This window comes from Hippopotamus amphibius, chromosome 4 (genome assembly GCF_030028045.1).
Source record: "Hippopotamus amphibius kiboko isolate mHipAmp2 chromosome 4, mHipAmp2.hap2, whole genome shotgun sequence".
Taxonomy (NCBI): domain Eukaryota; kingdom Metazoa; phylum Chordata; class Mammalia; order Artiodactyla; family Hippopotamidae; genus Hippopotamus; species Hippopotamus amphibius.
In genome coordinates, this window is record NC_080189.1 from 116,090,387 (window position 1) to 116,109,102 (window position 18,716).

Below are 18,716 nucleotides of genomic sequence, written 5' to 3' on the forward strand. Positions count from 1 at the left end.
ATATGATAGAAACTGCTACTATCAAGCAGTCTATTCCACAGCCTCTTTATGATCTTTTTCTATTACTTCAACGAGTTGTCCATTCTAGAAACGCTCCTTTTTATATTACCCATATTCGGGCCCATACTACTTTGCCTGGGCCTCTGGCAACAGGTAACAGAGCTGCTGATAGACTTGTTGCACCCGTATTGGATGAAGCTCAACATTTCCACCAATTAACTCATGTAAATGCTAAAGGCTTAAAAATGAAGTTTGATATTACATGGAATCAAGCCAAAGATATATTAAGAACGTGTCCATCATGCCAAATTATTAATAATCCTCAGCAATCTGAACCTGGTGTAAACCCACGGGGCTTGCGCCCTAATTCTTTATGGCAAATGGATGTTACTCACATCTCATCCTTTGGTAAGCTCTCCTATGTGCATGTAACCATTGATACATTTTCTCAATTTATATGGGCTACTGCCCAGTCTGGTGAAACTGCAAAGCATGTGCAAAAGCATTTATATGCATGCTTCGCAGTCATGGGGTTGCCACAAGCCATTAAAACAGATAATGGCCCTGCTTATATTAGTAAAGCATTTCAACAATTTCTTGATATGTGGTCTATATCACATTCTACAGGACTTCCTTACAACCCCCAGGGACAAGCAATAGTTGAAAGAGCAAACCAACTACTTAAAAACATGCTCCAAAAACAAAAAGGGGGAATCACCCAAGGGCAACAAACAATTTTAAATAAAGCCTTATTTACTATTAATTTTTTGAATGTATCTGCACAGGCTACAGATACAGCAGCTGAGAGGCATTTTCGAGCCTCATCTAGGAATGTGACTCATTTTAATGATTCACAGCCACTGATATGGTGGCAGGACCCATTGACTAATATCTGGTCATCAGGAAGGTTAATCACATGGGGAAGAGGGTTTGCTTGTGTGTCACCAGGACAAGGCCTGGAACCTGTGTGGATTCCATCTCGGAGAATTAAGCCATATCATGAGCGTTCCAAAGAAACACCATTTTGAATGGGATGTAAAATCTCCAGAGATGAACTTTGTACATTTGTTTTCAGGTTTGAGCTTTGGATATCAAGAGACTAGGTTTACTAATTATGCCATCCCTGATAGACCTTTGTGTAAAATAAAACGGATATGGGCTGACAGACAAGATCAGATTCTTTGGGATGTTTGCCGTGGGACGGAGGGTGTGATACTACTTAATGGTTCCTATGGAACAGTATGAAACTGGTCCCCTAAGGGGTATGCAGTCTCTGATGGTTTACACCAAAAAAACTCCTCCTGCAATCCCTATAAAAGGTTGTGATGGCATATACCAATATTGCCATGCACTCGCCCTATCCCATCTTATGGCTTAGGATTGGATTAATACTTCCTTGGCCTCAATTAGAGAATGGCAGAGCTCAAACAGAAATATGGAAACTTCTCTTAAGTTTAAGAACATTACAAATCTGGAATGGCCATGATGCCAGTGACACATCTGCTGGGATATGGAGCGGATGGTCTCACACTGGACATACAACAATTACAAACTAAAATAACTGGCATGCAATATGATTTTTGCAGTCTCTACACCAAATTTGCTACTTTACAAAGTATAGCTGATGGATTAAAAGCATTGCATCCATTGGATTGGATAAAAGGCATGAATAGCAGTCTCCTAAGCATTTTGATACTTTTTGTTGTCTTTTAATTATCCTATGTTTAAGTTCTCAGGTGCGCAGGAGGAACGCTCCAAGGATTGACTGAAAAAGAAATAACTCGAATAGGCTTATCTTCTCCTACAGGCTTATCTTCTCCTACGAAAACAAAAAGGGGGAGAGGTGGGAAGACATCCGGGAACCTTTCTGAAACCTTGAAAATGTTGAAGTATGTGGGCCGAGCAATGGGATTCAGAATGTCCTGCTTGAGCAGTGGAGGAACTGAGGGTGCGGGGCGTGGAGACTAATATCACCCTGTTTGGTCCTGAGGGATGGCTGGTTAGCCAAAGACGGGTAAGATTCCTCAGAGGAGGAACAACCTAAGACAGGCACAGCCGCAGAGGGGCCAACAAGGGTGGTGCATAGAACCTTCCTTATATCACCGTGTTTGGCCCTGGAGGATGACTGGTTAGCCAGAGACGGGTAAGATTCCTCAAGGGAGGAACAACCTAAGACAGGCACAGTCGCAGAGGGGCCAACACGGGTGGGGCACAGACCCCCAATATCTGAGAGAGGTCTCCTGCCCCCAGGGCTGTTTTGCTCTCCACCACCAGCTCAAATCCACACCTGCTCAACTCGGACCCAGGAAGTAAACAAAGATAATTGCCTCAGTCATGTGAGGCCTTTGATTATTTATGAGTGTAACCTGAGAATGTAAGCCCACGAACTCAATAAAAGCAACCTGGGATGAGTCAGCAGGGCTCTTGATCCTAGAGGTCTTGAGTCCCCCGGTCCCATCTTTCTCTTCAGTCTGTGTCTGTGTCTTCTTCAAGCTTGCGGCACCCGTCACTCACCTCGAGTCGCCGAGCTGGTCTCGGCAAGACACATCACAGGAATTTTCTCCACTCAGTGCTCACAGTCATCTCCGAGTGTGTCAACCAGGCATTTACATCAACTATGTACTAATATTACGCAAAATAAGCTTTTAAATGTAAGAAAACTGGGGATCAGGAAGGTCACTTAGCTAAGTACATGACAGAGCCAGGATTCAAACCCCAGACTGATTTGTATGCACTACACACCACGTTACATGGGGTTAATTATTGACTTGTCAACAAAAGCAAGCACCATCTTACCATTAAGGAACAGAAAGAAAATGCAAATATTTAAAGGCTCGGGGCTTTTTTCCTATATAACCCTGCCCTAAAACACCCTATCTCCTTTCCTTACTGCTGTAATAAGCTTCTCTAAAAGAGCAACACTGATCGGCTGTTTTTTAAACATCCCTAGGTTTAGCAAATTTCATGTATCAAGCCATCTCAAATAACTAAAACACAGCTGAGAACAAAGGTAAACAAAGAAGGAAAAAAGAGCTCTAAACAGAAAAAAAAAAGGTGTTCAAATAGCAATAAGTTAAAGCTCAGGTACTTTACCCACAAAGTCTCTCAAGACCTTCATTCAGAGCTAATTTCTCCTGTTTTTATTCAGAACTATTTTTAGACACAATTAAAACCAGGTTGCTGGTTGCTTCATTCCCAAGTCAAAGAAGATTAAAGCAGAAAATTAGAAATAGGAAGAACTGTTAGAGGGAGATACACTGATAATGTATAAAAAGTACAGCCTGCTGAAGAAGTCAAAGTTTTAAAATTTATAAGGAAGCGTTAAAAAGCATTTAATCTAAACCGATTTTGAGTATATTCAGGCAGCCCTGAATATCTCATCAGGCCTTGAGTTACTAAGGAAAAATATTTAGAATACTCTATGGCATAAAATGCCAAAACAAGATATTATGCAGTTGCATCCACAATAGTCACAATACAAAAATATGTGCTTCAAACATCCAAAAAATCACATCATACAATACTTCATTTCCTAACTGAACAGTTATCACAGGCTTGTAAACTACTCAAGCAATACAGATGTATATAAAGGAAAGTGAAATCTCTTCCTACATTCCCCCTTCCCAAACCCACTTTCAGTGTTAATTGTTTTTGGTGTTTTTCCATAAAGTCTTTCTCTACTGCATAGGCCAAAACTGATGAAATCATACCACACACAAACACACATGCACACATGCGTGAGAATATACACACAAACACATGCACATGTACTGGAGAGCAGGCAGGAGAACCAGACTACGCAAGATACTCTGCAATCGTACATTTCACGGCTGTTTTCCAGGTCTGTTTACATAAGTCACACTTATTATTTTCACTGGCCGGCTGCACTGTACACCAGTGTCTGGATATACCATGATGTGCAAGCCTTTCTCCCACCGACAGATCATTTCTAGTGGTTTGATATTATGTAAACAATGCTACAGCGAAGATCTTTCTGCACATGTGCAGGGACAGCACTTCCACAGAAATACAGTCACAGATTTGTACTCCTGGGCCAGATGAAACACAACCTTTAATTTTGATAAGGAATACCGCAATGCCCATCAAAAAAGTATACCAATTTGTTCTCTTACAAACAATGTGTTAGTACCTCTTACATGACACCAGACGTTATTTGCAATTTTTAATTCCAGCCAGTCTTAGGCAGGTATGACATTTCGTATCTGCACTCTCCAACAAGCTTTGCTAGCTGCCTATCCATATTCCCACACCTTCCTTACTAAGAGAGCCCCGTAACTTTTCAGCAAGAATGTTTCAAGTGAAAAAATACTTGCTTCCCAGGCCCCCTTGAAGCTGCTGGTAGCATGTGACACAACTCTAGCTGATGGTTTAAGGAAAAGTTTTTGCTTTCTTTCTACAGCTGACACTTATTCTGGATTTCCCCCTTTCCTTTTTCTTCTGGCCTAGCTCTTGCACCTAAGCATGGAGACGCAGCAGCTATCTTGCCAACATGAGGACGAAGATTGAGTGTGACTGACGAGAAAAATGAAAAGATTTGGGTTGCTCGAGACATTTCTCGTCCACTGTACCTGCCATACTACTCATCATTCTGCCTGCCTTTAAGTTACCTGCATCTAAATATAATTCTAACAATAAACAGTTATCTGACTATCAACGACATTCAAAATCCTTTCACATGTTACTAGCCATTTGTACTTCTTCTGTAACTTGTCTGTTACAACTGCTAAATGTCCACTTGATTGTCTCTTGATCTGTAGACATTTTATAGAACACAATCATATGGGAACTAATTTCTCAGTGTCTCCGTTTTATTAGGAATTACTAGTATAAGTTTTGGAGAAATAAAAGTATTGGTCTTTAGGTAGTTTCCTGAAAAACTAGACATCTACCTACCATTCAATCCACCAATCATATTCTGGATATTTATCTCAGAGGAATGAAATCTTAGGTCCACATAAAAAACTATATATGAATGCCCATAGCAGCTTTACTTGTATTGGTCAAAATCTTGAAAAATCCAAATATCCTTCAATGGGTAAACAATTGAACAAACTCTGGTACATCCATACTATGGGATACTACTCAGCAATAAGAAGAAACAAGTGATGGATATATGCCACACTTTGCATGGACACTGCTGGGAGGAGGTCAATCCCTGAAAGTAACATATTGTTCCATTTATATAATATTCTCAAAATGACCAAATTATAGAGATGAGAAACAAATTAGTGGTTGCAAGGGGTTAGGGAAAGGCAGGGAGGGTGAGGGGAGTAGGTGTGACTATAAAGGGGTAGCTTTGAAGGTGACAGAATAGTTCTGTATCTTAATGGTGGTTAAGTGATTACAAGGATCCTGTATGTGTGATAAAACTACATAAACTATACACCACACACACAAAAGTGCATGTAAAACTGGTGAAATCTGAATAAAGTCTGTGGGCTGCATCAATGTCAATATCCTGGCTTTGATATTCAACTATAGTTCTGTAACATGTTACCATTGGGGGAAACTGGGCGAAGGGTACACTGGACCTCTCAGTACTGTTTTGCAACTTTCTGTGAATCTGCAGTTATTTCAATTTTAGTCTATGTGCTGTTGAAGCAAGCACTGTAATTGTTTCAAAATTTTTAAAGTATTTGGTAATAGGACCTATTACCAAATACTTTAAGAATACTAAACCCCATAATCAATAAACCCTTTCTCACTTTTCAATGTTCTCCCAGCAGAGTCTGGGTAACCTTTGTCCTTCCTTTCAATTCCACTCCAAGCCCCACATTTTCAGTCAAGGTTTCACATGACAGAATGCATGAGAAAGTCACCCCTTCTCCCCCCCAATTCTGTACACAGACAACTCTTAGATGCTGAGAATGCAGCCCATGGCACTCTAGGACTATCCAGTACAACCATTCCAAAAGTCTGTCCTTTATACTTTTTCACTGTCCACTTTATAGAAAGATAAGGGCTTTCTCACAATTATTTAAAATGTAAAGGAATATTAAAATGTCCTAAAGTAGTAATTTAGATTAGCCTAAGTCAAATTTTCAAAGCACAGCTTCTACATTGTGTCGGATGTTCTGGGTAACTGCAGTGACGAAAGTAACAGATGTTCAGGTAATAGTCATTAAAAGCTCTCCATGACTAAGTAGCATAATGACCTTTATTAATCACTGCATCTGCTGTCTGCCAAATGGGAGAGAAACAATACTCACACAGCCAATTTTTAAAGGGTAACAAGTTATCTGAATGAAGACATTGCAGCACTTCTAAGTTACATTTAAATTATATCAAGACAGTGGTACAAACAAATACTTAATTCCAAGTAGCATTCTAAGCATAATAAGTCACTGTAAACCTAATTGTTCTCTAGAGAATGTTTATATCTACTGGGCAGTCTGTTTCAGTAATAAAATAATATAAAGTGAGAACTGAGTCCTCTCCGTAATTAGGTAACTGATTAAATATACCAATTACCTATTACCCATATGTGCATTCATCAGTTTGATGATAAGCTACAGAGAAATAAATACCAGACAAGCTCACAAACCACTGCATTCTTCAGAATTCACTTTACTCCAAAATGATGAATGAACTGTGGTCCTTGCCCTCAAGAAGTTCACAGGGTAATGAAGGCATAGCACTTTGAAAGGTAACCGTAAGTAATGACATCATGTTATAGGGTAACAAGTAGTGATACATGCAGAGGGCGACTCCAACTCACTCCCAAGTAGAACCTGGTGCCTCTGTCTCACCATTCCCAACTATCCCCCAGGCCACCTCCAAAAAACCCAAGACCAATAACACAGGATACTGAACCACTGTCTCAGAGAAGATGTCTATCTCTGGTTACAATGCAAGACCATTTATGTATGAATTTTATTCACATTACTAGTTTTATAATATCCACTCTTTTCTCCATCAACATAATACAAGGCAACTTGCACAATGTATATGCAATACAGTACATACAATCCAAAATGCAGCTATCCACAGATAATTATGGATTTGCCACTGATGTTGGTATATATTAAGCAACTTGTAGTAACAAACGGGAATTCTATATGCTCTTAGACCACAGGCATACCCCATTCTATAGTAGAGGTTTGGAGTTTTTATACTTTTCTTCTCACATGGAGAAAATAACTTGTTTAAAGTGAAAAATACCTAATTATGCTTAAATGTCATTATTATAGAAACATAAAAACTAATTTTTGCTTATTATAATAGATGGTACGCGGGCTTCCTAGGTGGCGCAGTGGTTAAGAATCCGCCTGCCAATGCAGGGGACACGGGTTTGATCACTGCCCCAGGAAGATACCACATGCCATGGAGCAACTAAGCCTGTGTGCCACAACTACTGAGCCTGTGCTTTAGATCCCGTGAGCCACAACTATTGAGCCCATGTGCTGCAACTACTGAAGCCCATGCGCCTAGAGCCCGTGCTCCGCAACAAGAGAAGCCACAGCAATGAGGAGCCCGCGCACCACAACGAAGAGTAGCCCCCACTCACCACAACTAAAAGAAAGCCCGCGCACAGCAAAAAAGACCCAACACAGCCAATAAAATAAATAAGTAAATAAATTTATTTTAAAAAAAAGGTACGTTTTTCCTTTTGAATGACTTTTTTCCCCTTTGTTACATTCATGTGATAAGCATTTGTGTATAATCAGGAAAAACACAGAAGCAACAAACAGCACACCAAAAATATGGGAGATAACTTAAAGAAATGAGTAAACCAAGATAAAAAAACATCCTTTCAGAATGCATCATCCAGAAAATCACCAAATTCGTCACCAACTGGTCTTTACACGGACCACCATGCTGCAGGGTGAGAACCGCTGTCCATACCTCTCCCCACTGAGACAAGTACAGCCAAGTAGCAGAGTCTTAAGAGATGGAGCACATTCCTGATTCTGATATCATAGATGGTAGAATGGGTTTTGAACTCTCTTCACTTCAGAGATGACTTGAATGACTCTGTTTTGATATCAGTAGAAATACTGATTGCATTTCTAAAACAGAAGATTCTTTTACTCAACCTGAGCATACCCTGAGCATTTACTAAATGCACAGCACCACACATTCTAGGAGAGCTTACATACCATTTGAAGAGATGAAACCACCACCACTAAATATTTTTAACAACAAAGGCAGTGATTAACTGAAAAATGGAACAAAGAGCTAGGATTGGATGGCAGTGAAAATGAGTTGGGAAGGGCAGGCTGGAACTCCCAAAATGCCCGACAAAGGGAAATCGTCCTTCACCCTGAAAGCAGTGGGCACTCCCAATGAATTTTCAAGCCAGACTGTGTGACAGAAACATTAAATTGTGGCCAAATGTAAAAATTCAAATACAAAAAATTATCCAAGCAGGTTGGTATATATAATTTTCTTCTCAAAAGGGCAATAAAAGATACATAAAGGACAAAAAAGATAATCACTACACATTAATAAATTATGACACGTAATAAATCTGAACACGATGCACATTTGTTTACTGAACAAACACGTACTACATGCCTGGTGCTGTTCTAAGCACTTTACAAATGTTGACTCACTTAATCCACATTAACAACCTCAGGAGAACTTTTGTCCAAGTTTACACATGAGGAGACTGAGGCAGGGGAAAATGAACTAACTTGCGCAGGGTCACATGACTATTAAGCAGTGAATTCAGGAAACGAACCCGGGGAGTCTGGCTACACAATCTATCCAGTGCTGCCTAATAGAACTTTCTGTGATGCAGCTGTTGAGCACTTAGGAAGCGGCTAGTGTGAACGAGGAACTGAATGTTTTATTTTACTTCACTGTAATAATCTAAGGTTAAATAACCACATATTAGTGGCTAGTGTAGCACGCTGGACAGAGCTCAGGCTCTGCTTTTCATCACAGCAGAGCACTGCCTTACTCACAAGCAAGAGTGGAATGAAGCTCAGGGAGTCCACGGCATTCAATTTTCAATGTTTAAACAATTCAAAGAAAACCCTTTCGAATACTTTAATTTCAAGCAACAAGTGACCGCAAAATTCACTCTTTTGAAATTCTTCACCAAAGTTAAGACAAAGATACACTGGGTCAATGAGCTACATAAAATGGACCCATTTTTCTTTAAAATAATATTTAAAACAAGGTCATTAATTAAGATCTGTACATAGGAGTATATTTCCCTAAAACAAAGTTTTGATAAAATTTTATCAATTAACTTTGCCCACAAGACACACACACAACTTTAACTTCCAATATTACATATCTAAATTCAAAGAATAAATTCACTGCTTAATGTTTTCCAAGTACAAACGAACCAACACTATAATAAATATTAATAAACATTAATTCATCACTATATTGAATCAGACCACTGTCCACAGAACCCTGTACTCTGTCTCAGACATAAACACCTATAAACAAGCGATCAGCCATCTGAGCAATCAGGATAATATCTTAAGCAACAGTAACAACAATAATAGAAATAACAAAACCAACAAAAATATTAACGGCAGCTTACATTTAGCCCTTACTACATAGCCCTGCCAACCACTGTGCAGGGTCCTGTATGTACCTTATCTCAATCCTCACAACACTCCTGTGAAGTCCTTACTATTATTATTCCTACTTTCCAAAGAATCTGATGCACAGGGAGGTTAAGTAACTTGCCAAAGGTCACACAGCTAATAAGTGAGTAGCAAATCCATGGTTGAGACCCAATCTGCCTGATTATAGTCCACGTTCTCACCTGGCCTCCCCTGTGCTGCAGTCACTCACAGAGCAGTAAATTGTGAAAAATCTCTAAAAGCTCTCCATAATTAAGCCAATTACACAACCCTATTTACTGTGTGTACGTGTTTGTGTTTAAAAGAGTAAACATAGGCAGGCAGGCATTATGAATTTGATATTTTAATCTAAGAGGCCACCACAGAAAAACAAGAATGGCTTTAAGAAAAGTAGTAGAATATGAATGTCAGTGCTCTATGAGATCTGAGGAAACAACTCATCGTATAATAGATGAAAACCCTGTGACACAAAGACATTCACTGACTTGCCCAGTCTCACAGTGGTATGATTAGATCATAGGTCTTCTGACATCCAAATCAACAATGTCCCGCCCACCATATTATAATGGCCACATCTACGTTTTAACTTAGGATATATGCTACTCCTCACTGAGACCCAACCCCAGTACTGAACAAAACACACTGTAATAGTGTTTGAGTTGCATTTAAAAGACACACGTTTTTTAAACCACACTGGATACCATACTAGAGAGGATTGCTTTGACTGCAAGTAATAAATCAAGAAGTCTAGAGGTAAGTCAAGATTGGTGCAAAAGCTCACTGGTCTCATTGGTGTCAATGGAGACCAGACTTCTATGTTTTTCTTGCACCAGATTGCTTCTGTCCTCAGGGTCACATTATGGCTGCTATAACTCCAGGAATTACATTCACATTCCAGGTAGAAAGAACGATGTAACAAGGAAGTGGAGGTGTCAATTGTCTCAAAAAGCAAAACTTTCCCAAAAGTCTCCAGCAGGTTTTACAACTCAGGAAACAGAGTTTATTTGTTGGTTTGTTTTTTCAACTGAGCACAATCTCACTACAAACAAAACCTAGATCCTGTTGTTAGCAAAGATTTAAGTGAGACTGGGTGGACAATGAACTGTGTTTGCTGCAAGCAGCCATTACTCAACTTCTCATGAAATGATTATCATGACATCTTTTTTGGTCAAGAGCATGAAACTCTCTAAGTCATAGAGAACTTCAAACAAACAACTAAAAGTACTGGATGCTATGACTTCAGTTTCTCAAGCTTAAATGGTCAACATGTAGCAAAATATGGGAATACTTTAAACATAAGCTGAAAGCCATCATCTATCAAACCATTACAAAATATCTTAAAGGGGAATCACACATTTCTCTGTCCATTGTTATGTTATTAGCTATAATATTTCACTTATCTAATGATCAGTTTATGACACTCTCAACTATCTAAAACACAGCTAAAAAGACAGAATGGAAACAAAAATGTTCAGTAAACCAAAACATTATTTCAGTCAACATTTGCTGGTCAATTTAATAAATATAATCATAAGGTATGGTAGAATTTTAAAGGTGGAGTAATAGAGGCAAAAGTAAAATGCTAACAGAATACAAAGAAAGAAATGATTAATTAGATCAGGGAACACTTTTTGGTGGGGGTGGCATTTGAGCCTCGGAGGCTGATCTGTCAAGAACTGTAGTCGCTGGGGAAGGAAAGGAAGGACCTGCACCCAGATGGAGCACCACATCTGGGAAACAGCAAGCATTCTGGTGTCGCTGGCACAGAGGGGGCATGGGGAAATCTAGTGAACACCACAGCTAGAAATATAGGCGAGTCCCAATTCCAGGTTTTATGGCAAACTGTTTCACAAAATGGCCTCAGACAGCAATGGAAGGATAGAATACAGAGTTAAATGACCACATACAACTGACTGGTCTTCTCACCTTCTCCCACTATCACCCTAAGAATATTTCCAAACTTCTTCACATGAGATATAAGCTCGTGTTTGGCACCTGAGCTCTCCTGCTTGAGATGCTTATACTCTCTTTTCCCCCCCTAGCTTTTATGCATCCTTTGATACATAGCTCAAATGAAGGCATCTGTCACTTCACCAAAGAGTTTAATCCCTTCACTCTCCTAACCACCAAACCAGTGCCAGTTCCCCCTTGGGGTTCCCACAACACCTCGTCTACTAGAACACCTCTCATACTACTGTAATCATTGACTTTTGTCTCTTACCACCCACATATGAGTTCCTTGAGGATACATCTCTGTACCCTTGCATCTAGGATGCGATAAGTGTTCAAAGCATGCTTATCAAATTAAATAAACGAGGAGGCTACTTTAATAATCTAGAGGAGAGGTGCTAAGGCATGAAAGTGGGAATGAAAAGGTTAGGACAGATGCCAAAGCTCATGTTTTACTAACAGGAGAGAATTTCAGGGCTTTACTCTAAATCTACTCTTATTTTAAGAATAATTTTGATCAACATGGTCATCAGGTTTTGTAACCTGCATAAAAATTTTTTAATAAAGAACCTGAATCATTAAGAAATGATTAATTTATATTTAGCATACTTCTGTTTAGCCAGATACAGAAACAGGTAATATTTTCAAAATATTTTTGTCCAAATAAACATGAGGCCTTTAAAGGAGAAAACCAGGCTCCTCACTAACACACAGCTACGGCAACTACACCTGTGCCCTATGTACCCCTGAATAGACTGCGGGGTTTTACCTCCGGTCCACTCGATGAGGTGGTTCCTTCCCAATCTAATTGAGCTTGTCCCGGGAGATGCGGGCTAACCAAGTCATTGGAGAGGAAGACTGCTACGGTTTATCTTTCCATTTAGCACAGAATTACTTACCCCACGCCTTTCCCTGGTCCACAGACTAAACTGCTTTACCTCTGCCCATGATGACCTCATCGCAAAACAACTCACTATACTGCCCTAACTATACAAACACCTCTTAGACTAGACTGTGTTAACAAATGTATATTCTTTCATTCATTCCTTCACTGGATAAGTAGCTGGGATCCATTGTATCAGGCATGAGCAGGGATCATTTTATTTTGTATCCCCAGTGATTAGCAAACTGTCTTCCAAATAGCGGACACCCAATAAAGGTGGATAAATGAGAGGAGGATGAATGAACAAATGAATGAACACATATACATACATATTTGACCCTCCTTTCCATCAGGCAAATATACTTTTCCAAAGACCAGTTATCCTTTGCCTCGTCTTCCAAGGCCATACTATAAAATATCTATTCCTATCCACTTCAACTATCTTACAAATGTCAATCACTTCTAGGAGTTCCCACAGCTTTAGTAGAACAGAGCGTGGATCCACGAAAAGTATCCTTCAAATAGTGTTACGAATTCTCTCCCTTTCTTACAGTGCTAACTATTGCAAAATTCTAAGTTCCTTGAAGAGCATTAGCATGAACTCTTAGCACTGTATTCCACTAAGTCTGGTAGGTTGGGATTCTTGATTAACATTTCTACTAAATGACAAAGCAGTGATTTGGCAAATATTTTGAAAATTCTAGAGAAAATATTCATGAATATTTCATAATTTCTCTCTTTCCCCAAAATAATTCTTAGCCATACCCTTGGATCTCACCTAAAATACACTGTTTGCTTACTATCTCATACCAAGGAAAAGCAACTGATGAAAACTTCTCAAATCATTTATCATAATTATTTCATCCTCAATTTTGATACTTCCCCTCACAAATCAATTTTTCCAAATTATATACTATTATTAATGTGAATAGAATACTTAGAAATGTTGCTCTCTCTGCAGCCATCCAAACTCATGCTTTATTTTAAATAACTGAGTTAAAGACTCTCTTCCTTTTGGGCCATTGTTTTATATTTGTTCGTAGGACTTTACCTTTCTCAAGCAGTTTATCAATATTAAAAACTGGTAAAATATTACATTACTTTGCAGAAAGACAAAATTAATAGTAAATACATTTGCTAAATGATTAAAAACACCATTAGAATAGGTTTGAAAAAAATAAGCTTCTAAGAAAAATGTCCATGTATAACCTGCCTCCGCTTTCCCTGGTCATGGAAAATTCTGTCTGAAATATAGGGGGAAAAAATCTAAGAGCAAAAACCATTCTACTAGGTTAGTATTTAGTATCTTTTAGTACCATTTTTCCTATATTCATATGGCATTTCCTGTCAATATGATCCCATTATTAAGTGTGCATGTGTGTGTGTAAGAATTATGAAAAGCAAGAAGAATATGATTATTCTTTCCCCAGGTATACTCCAAGTAACTACGATTATGACTGAAAACATATCAACCAGAAGAAACACTCCAACAACAACAAAAAAATCTGACTATGTAAAGGTCAAACTGTATGAATCTGACGTTTTTCAAACAGATTGGGATTAAATTAACTAATTTATATTCTCTTGAAATAGTAAAAAGCAATAAGCTTTCTAAAAATGCCCAGCTGTCAGAATCCTGCTATTCAGAGATAGAAACAACATTCTGTTTCAGAAGAAAGTGAAGGAGAAAACAGGAGGTAAATAACTGTAAAATATCCTAAATATTAACACATTTTCAAAGGTAAATGACAATAGTTTCTTTGCTTTCTGAGATGCATTTTTGTCCATTTAAATACCATGTTCTTCCACAAAATGAGAACAAACAAGAAGGTTTCTAAGGTTTCTTTCAGCTGTAAATATTCTGTATATGGTTGATTAATCTATATGTTACAATATTATTTAATACCATAACCCTAAATCATTTTACAGAGGACTTGAGGAATCTCATAAGCTTCACTTTAAACACAGGTCATATCAAGTTTTTTAAAAAATACAAAATACTCTATATTTTATATCATCTGAGGTATGCTTATACTTATCACATAAAGACAGAATACTATATCTTTCATGTGAAAAGACTGGTATATAAATGTATCAACTGACTGATTTAAAACCCTAGATTAAATTAGTGAAATTGCCAGTATTATAAACTTAGTTGATGGCCTACATTTTTTAAATTAATTCTTAACTGTTATTTTGGAGATTTACTATTTCAAATGCTTAAAAAGCAAAATATACAAGTATTTCTTCAAAGATGTATCTGCATCAGTTCGTTTTAAGATCTGTAAGTCAGGCACGTAATTAAAAAAGATTTTGAAAATGTATTCCAGCATATCCCAAACTGCCACAGGCTATAAATATAGGACTATTTTAAATATAAACAGCACTGATTAAGCATATACCATAGACAGAAAAAAGCAATAATTCACTGAAAAAAAGCAATAAAATCTACCCTTTACTGGCTAAGTTCACATTTATTACTATTATTTATCACCTAGTCACACAAATAAGAACCATCTAATTCTTCTGCTCTGCTACAGGCAGAATCCTAGCTTGTTCTCTTCCTATTTCTGCCATGAACACTTATAAAGTTAAAAGAGAGGATTATATAAATTATTCTTCTACCTCCAAAATAAATAATGCGAGAGGATCCTTACAGCATGAAAAGTACTGCTGTAGCAGATATGTTATAACCTCTCCTCACTCTTCATACCTTGTTATAAAATGATACGCCTCTAATTTGTGGTTTAAAAACAGTAATAATGAGGCATGTTAACAATTATGCCATTACCTGATCCTCCTCAGATACCGTAATATATCAGAAGAGCAAAAGTACACAGGATAACTCAAACTCCTTTTTTATAGCTGCTCTTTAGGTCGATATTTGTAAAAATCTCTAAGTGCCTTAAAGTGCTCCGATTGTTCATCCTGATGCTGTTCCTACCTTCTTTCCCTCTGGCTGCTTTTTGCCTGGATGGTGTCACCAGCTCCTTTACAATCTGCAAGACGTGAATCATTGCTAGTTAACAAGCTAAAGGCTCCAGCTGCCTCCTCCAGGAATCCAACAGGTTTCATCACCGCGAGCTCACAGCATCTCTGCTTTCAGGAAGCTCAGGCACAAACCAACTCCAGAGAAATACATGTTCTGCTTAGCTCTCCCTGAAGGCTCTGAAGCAGTTAATAAGAAACAGCAAAAGGATGGGCTGCATGTTCTTGAAATGATGGATTCAAAGTGATTTTTGCACACGTGAAAACCACTGTCCTCAAAGTCCAAAATGCGTGACTTGGTCGAGCATTAACAAGTTATCAACAAAGCAAAACAAAACATGAGTAATCTTCTGTAAAGCACTAAGCGCAGTGAAAACATTTTCTGACAAAAATCACGACAGGAAAAATAAAGTGCTACGCTATAAATTCTCATATAGTGGATCATAGATGCTGTGTGCAAGTTTTTAAAAACATACTGAGAAGCAGTCAACCAAAATACCCTGCACTGTCAAAGCCCTGATACTTTTTCCCAATTTCTCAAAAATCTCATATTTGAAATACAGAAAATAAAACGTGGATAAAAATACAACTCTATTTTTCTAACTCCAAGCTCCCAGATCTGCACAGAAGAAATGGTACCTCAAAAAATACCCTAAGAATTCCCTGCCCTCCTCCTCACACACACCCCTCTGATGTTCCAGCCCTGAAGAGAGGTCTCAGTCCCACTGCACACTAGAAATCCCCAGAAGGGTTGTAAATGCACTGGTCTCACCATCAGAGATGTGGGCCAGAGAATTTCAAATCAAATATAACTACTGTCTGCCGTCTGATTTTTAACAGCCAAGCTGCAACCATGCTCAATTAATATTTAATCCTTTTGTCACATGTTCTATTTATCACATAGCAGCCCTTTTCAAAGTAAACCTACAGAGTTAATTAAAAGAGAAAAATGAGCTTCAGGTTCTTATTCTCAAATGTTACATTCACTAAAGTGATTCCTCACCAGCAATCTGTTCCTCTTACTGTACTGATGACTTTCCTAGTTTTCTTTCCTTCCCATTTACTGATATTCTTAATGTATCATAAAATAATAGATCCCAGAGCAAATCAAAGGCAGTTCCTTTACCTCCACATAGTTAAAGGCTTGCCTGTTATTTTCCCATTTTTCAACTGGACAACTGAGGTACACAGTGAACCCACCATATTTGGAAGTGAAACACAGGATCCAAAACGCAAAGGCTTCCGTCTTCTATGACAACAAACCTCTTCTGAAAAAACGTACAGTTTTGAAATTCAGGGTAAAGTTGTCGGCTCTTCAAAGAAGAGGTGCTATAACATGTGCAAGTATATTCACCATAATGTATTCTCCATATGGGTGTTAATTTAAGACATAAGTGCTACAAATCCATGGTAGTGAGAAAATATTTGCAAATGGAGGACAAAACATGGCAATTATCCTCACTACCTATTATCTTTAAAGAGCTTGTTTCTACTTGCAAACCAAACCAAGGTAAGAGTTCAGATGGGTCAAATACCAAGTTTTAAACCTCAAAACTGTGCTTTTCAATGAATCCCTTTGAAGACCTGAAAGAGACAAACCAACATTTAAGTCAAATCCTTCAAAGCGAGTTCCCCTAATTCTTTCTATCCCTTGCCCCATTTCCTAGGGCAGTTCTGAACACGAAACAGGTGTTAAATACTTACTGGCTTTATTTTCCAGCTCTTTGCATGTCCAGCTTCTGAGAAATCACTTCCACTTTTCTGGGAAAGAAATGATGTTTGTGAAAAGTACTTTCTGGTAGCTTTGCTTTCTCCCATTGTTTCTCTTTCCATGCAAGAAAGGGGGCCTACAGGATGTCACCCTCTCAGTCAACTCTACCTTCCACATCTGATCAGTGATGAGAGGAACATCTGTAGTCATGTTTCCATAAATTTCAATTACCATCACTCCCTGTTCTCACTGATATCAGTATTGGTTTTGAAAATGAAAAGCATATTAACGATCAGTTGGAACACACTGGTTCACCATGGTCAGCCCTTAACTTTGCTACGCTACCAATAATTTTTTCTTGTTTCTCTCATTCGCTTCTTATGTTTTTATCACACACTGCATCAGTAAAAATATCTGAACATATATTCTAATATACGGAACTGAGCTGTACTCTAAATGATGTCAAGATCACAAAAGACAAAGACAGACTGAGGAACAATTACAGATTAGAGGAGAGTGAAGAGTCGGGATGACTAAACAGAACACACAATTCCAGATTAGATATTGGACCAGAAAGGGATGAGGGAAAATACATGACATTTTGAGACAACTGGTAAAATGTGAATACAGTCTATCAAGATCATCAATGTTAGTTTCCTGACTACGGCCATTCCATGGCAGTTTATAAAACAGAACATCCTGGATGTTAAGAAATACACCCTGAAGTACTTAACGGTAAATAATTTACTCTCTAATGTGTCAAAAAACAATAATATTTATTAGAACCAGAAAACAAATGTGGTAAAATGTTACCATTTGGGAAATCCAGGTAAGAGAATATGTGAGAATTGTTTGTTACTCTTGCAACATTTTCCTAAGTCTGAAATTATTTCAAAATAAAAAGTTAAATTCCGGCTATATATTCCAATATATGCTTTATTTATTTGTTTAAAAAAGATATGGATATATTCATATTTATATGTGTTTAAATCATACAAAACAGTAATGTAAATGATGAGGAGATAAACAATGTAAAAAGAATAACACATCTGTATACATGCTGTGCTTCAGTTAACACTGTATGCGTATATGTACATTTACCTACACACAAGTGCATTCTTATCCTTGCTTCCTTCACCCCAGGAGCTTTCTGAACCCTCCTGGAAGGCAAATTTTGATGGTACACATACCTCTGGGCTTACTCAGGCATGGGCAGTCTTAAAAGAATTAATTTTGCCACTAAAGCTGAGCTGCTGGAGGAGATGCCTGCAGCAGTGGTCCTCCACTCCTATCCCTCTTACACAATCTCCTTTCTCCCATTTTACAAGAAAAAGGCCAACCCTCACCCATCTCACACTGGTGCACGGCTCCAAAGGGTAAAAATGTGGGAGGTGGGGGACAAAGAAAACTCAACAGTTCCTCTGATCAAGGCGCAACAAGTAACACCAGCCCATTCAACTCATTAAGATACGAGTTTCTACTAAAATATTAGTTTATAGTGAATAATTATCAAAATTCATCATATGTTTTCTTTTGACCAACTGCATTAGGATAAACCTCTGGGAGGAAAGTGGAATGAATGTATAATTTCAGAAAAAAGGAGTATGTAAAATCT

At 38.2% G+C, this 18,716-nt stretch overlaps 1 protein-coding gene across 6 annotated transcripts in view; it reads right to left on the minus strand.

Moving 5' to 3' along the window:
• Positions 1 to 18,716, minus strand: part of USP6NL (USP6 N-terminal like) — a 154,155-nt gene that overhangs the window by 99,940 nt on the left and 35,499 nt on the right. The window contains exon 1 of one of the 6 annotated variants that reach the window (XM_057731103.1): positions 16,938 to 16,963. The exons of the other annotated variants lie outside the window; for them this stretch is intronic. The gene's annotated coding sequence lies outside the window, so the exon portion shown is untranslated. Of the gene's footprint in view, positions 1 to 16,937; positions 16,964 to 18,716 lie in introns of those variants that run through there. 6 annotated transcript variants of the gene reach the window in all.